We start from the raw sequence: 4,417 nt of genomic DNA on the forward strand, positions 1-4,417 counted from the left end.
TGAATTCTTAACTTCAAAAAATTGGGAATTTACAGTCGCCCCTGTCGTACGTCTACCGATCGAGTGACGCTCATTGCAAAAAAGAGACCGCCAACGAGAGTCTCTTGCATTGCTATCTGAATGTACTTCATGCATGCCGGGCAAATGTCCTCCAGCAATGATTTGTTGTGTCGTCATAATATATCGTCAACCTAACTAGTCCTCGGTTGCTAGATCGGCCGACAAAAGTTCACCATTAGGCAGGCTCATCTGGCATTCTGCCGTCCCTTTTAGACTTCTTCTCTCGGATACTCTTTTATTTGATGCCTTTCGGAAGTCAATTGATGCTACTGCTCTCATTCTATTCCTCCCTCATTCATTTCTTTCCTCAAGCTTCACAAGTCGAATATTGTCGGTCCAAATGCCCCACACGCTCGTCACTCATTCAACATGGCTGGCCTTCGGTCTAAACCCGTAATGTCCCCGAACTAAATCAAAATCACCCGTGATTCTAAATCGGCCTGGCTCTACTCGTGTCAATCTTCTAGTCTAACCCAGATTCATCTACGACGGAAGTACGCATCTGCCTCCAGTTGCCGCAAAAATAGCGATCGAAGCATGTCAGGGCAATGATGACATGGCACCGTCATACCCAATCTGATTGCGCTCCCGCGACTATTTTCCTCCTACCCACAACCGCCACCCATCGCCTACTCGAGAGTGTAATTGCAACCACGAGCAAATTTCTCACCTGCCACCAGACCACCCTGACGAGATCGCTCTAACACGCTAAGCCATTCGTTCGGATGTAGCCTCCCTGGTTTTTTGCTGCAATTTTGATCTGCACCGTCCACCCAAGGTCACTCATGGCCATCAAGGATTTTCAGTTTTATTTCATTTCATTGGGCTTCATCACTGAAATAGCCATAGCTCATGCCCATTTCTCTTTTTGGACCATGAAATCTCGCAGACTTTTCAGGTAACGAGCGTGTCTCGTTCGCTGAAACTTCCTGCTCATTGTCATTGCCCGCCGAGTTCAGGTTGTAATGACGTGATCACACCTTGAACGAAATGCTCCCGGCAAATTGGAAATAAGCCCATTATTGTGGCTAATAATAGGGGAGTTGCGCCAAATCGTCCACTTAGCAGCGAGTGCCTTTTGAGCTGATTTTCCATGTTGCTGTGAGAAGGACATGTTTGAATGGAGCCAGATATCCCTGTGCCATCTACCCCCTATCAGCTTCTGGTCTATTCTCAACAGTAGATCAGGACTAGTTTCACTCGGAATTTTTTGTCTTATCAGAACACCTTATCCAAGCGTAGAAGTTTCCCTTTACTCCTGCAAGTCTCGAGTCTGTGGAGCGACAGCTCTTGTGTGACTCTGTTGAATGCCCCTGAGAGGTATGAAAATATTGTATTCGATACGAGTGCTTCGTGCTCTTGCCCTCAATAAACACGAATGTTCTTGTCGTGTGAGGATAGTTTGTGAGGAATACGTGTTGCACTCTGGATATCAGGTTGTTGGTAGTCAGGTTTTTTGAAGATGGCTCGCTTCAGAATGCGTTCCATCCACGGTTGTTAGTGAGGCCCTCAGGCCTGTAGCTGTTGTGTGGATGGTCGGCAACTATTTTCGTAGACTGGCGTGATATTTGCTTCTTTCCATGCAGATGGAAATTTGACTTGGCAAGTGACTGACGAACTGCCAGGTAGAAATACTTGCCCAAAGTAAGCGACGTTATTTTCAGGATCCTGGGATTGACCTCGTCTGCCCCAATGCACTGAGGGGGCTGTCTTTTGCAAGAGTTGACGAATGCTCTTTTCATCGGGGATAAGATTGTTTAAAGGCTGTTCGTAGATACATCTTGACGAGATGGGATATGCGAGGTCCCTAGGGTGGAATACACGCCTGCATATTTTTCTCTGGTGACCCAACACACTACTATCGGGTGACTTTTGGGTTCCCTTCTCTGTCCACCGAGGCGGTTGGGTTATTCCTCTAACACTGCTGCACCCTTTCTTTGCCTGTGCCATTTGGGTGAACGGAAGAGGCCAAATGACAGGAACAAGTCTGATCCTTTGGCTTGGACGGAGACCTCGATCCCGCGAATCTGTGACGCGCAAACGCTATGTAAGGGCCTGAACCGTACCGTGAATGGTTCTCACTCACCACAGCTGAAGATTTAAATCAAGGCATTGATTAGGAGTTGCAAAATCATACTTACCCTGAAGAAGGCAGGTTTTGGTCTATTGTGGGTTTTGGTTTCAATCCCGGTATTTGGCCTGTGTATCTACTTAGTAGAGTATAACAGAAGGAGCGAGAAATGGAAACAGCTCTTAATGGGGAAAACAGATTGGTACGATCGTGTTTGTAGAGCGATCATAAGATCTTTTTCTGAATCCTCCTACTGGGGCAGAAAACTGAGGCAAGAGTGTCTGGTTCCGATTGGTCGACAATCTGACCAATCAATGCCTGCGTTCTTTTAGCCGGCAGCTGGTTTGCGTCTCCCATGCGATAGGCGTGGTGTTCAGTTGTTGCGATCAGACTGCCTCCGGACATTGGCGACTTCATGGCTGGTGCTGCGGTGATTGGGTATTACGAGCCTAATATGACGTGTAGATTATTCCACACAAGGTAATCAAATGGTAGATGAGACCCGAGAAAACCACCCTCAAATTTTCCGCTTTGTGACGAACGGTACTGTCCACGCGATTTTCTCCACCAGAACCACAGGTTCAGTGAGTTCAATAGAAAATATCACATAAATTAATGCTGCAGAGATAACGTAATGAGATCCCACAAACGCTGGTCCGGAAACGAAACGCATTCACAGGCCGTAGCCGCCACAGTCAGGACGGTCACCAGGCTACCGGAAGTTTGTCGAAGTGGTACAATGTTGCACTGCCCCTCTCCAACTTGATACAGACTGACATCTTTCCGATTAAGGAACGAGCTGGAAGGTCACCGGCTGAAAACAAAGCACATTCTAGTGATGCATCTGTTGGAAACCCGTCCATGTTAAATGATGCACATTACGCAGCTGATGCTAGTACCACAACCTCGTCAACAATCCCATATTAGTTCGTTCCATACAAATCGAACCTGAATAATAAATACCTCATTTGCGACCGTATAGTTTCATATAGTCGCTGGATGGCGTTTTAGGTATCACAGATTTCCGTCAACAACACTCGCATCACATGCAATTGGAAACCGTGTAAGTCGCCGGGGGTTATATTTTAAAAAAACGTTGCACCTTATACAAAGACAAAAATGAAAGATCGAAAAGTTGTATTAGTGCTATTGACATTACACAGTCCGACTTCTGATGGTTATTCCTCCAGAGGCTCGGTGGTTGGAGGAAGCCAGGTCTCGTGGAGGCAACTATTAGTGCACTTCGGTGCACTAACCAAGCCGACACAAATATTTTGAAAATAGTCGTTCAGGTGTCATTCTTTTAGTGCCCACCTACATTGCTTCTAAGTATGTATGCGTAGGATCGCATGCGGTCCAAGGTAGAAGGCGGCCCCCAGATAGCTTTCGACTGTGGAAGTAGGCAACAGGAATTTATACAGTCATGTGCATGTGTATATGGTGAGGGTGTTATATTTCGAACTTGGTTGAATGCGCACAGTCCATGACTGTTGGTTGTTGGGATCGCTTTAGTTCTTGAATTAGCCCACGCTTCAAAAGAGCACATCATAAGATCTTTTTCTGAATCCTCCTACTGGGGCAGAAAACTGAGGCAAGAGTGTCTGGTTCCGATTGGTCGACAATCTGACCAATCAATGCCTGCGTTCTTTTAGCCGGCAGCTGGTTTGCGTCTCCCATGCGATAGGCGTGGTGTTCAGTTGTTGCGATCAGACTGCCTCCGGACATTGGCGACTTCATGGCTGGTGCTGCGGTGATTGGGTATTACGAGCCTAATATGACGTGTAGATTATTCCACACAAGGTAATCAAATGGTAGATGAGACCCGAGAAAACCACCCTCAAATTTTCCGCTTTGTGACGAACGGTACTGTCCACGCGATTTTCTCCACCAGAACCACAGGTTCAGTGAGTTCAATAGAAAATATCACATAAATTAATGCTGCAGAGATAACGTAATGAGATCCCACAAACGCTGGTCCGGAAACGAAACGCATTCACAGGCCGTAGCCGCCACAGTCAGGACGGTCACCAGGCTACCGGAAGTTTGTCGAAGTGGTACAATGTTGCACTGCCCCTCTCCAACTTGATACAGACTGACATCTTTCCGATTAAGGAACGAGCTGGAAGGTCACCGGCTGAAAACAAAGCACATTCTAGTGATGCATCTGTTGGAAACCCGTCCATGTTAAATGATGCACATTACGCAGCTGATGCTAGTACCACAACCTCGTCAACAATCCCATATTAGTTCGTTCCATACAAATCGAACCTGAATAATAAATACCTC

The sequence above is a fragment of the Opisthorchis viverrini genome, assembly GCF_000715545.1.
Source record: "Opisthorchis viverrini unplaced genomic scaffold opera_v5_25, whole genome shotgun sequence".
Classification (NCBI taxonomy): domain Eukaryota; kingdom Metazoa; phylum Platyhelminthes; class Trematoda; order Opisthorchiida; family Opisthorchiidae; genus Opisthorchis; species Opisthorchis viverrini.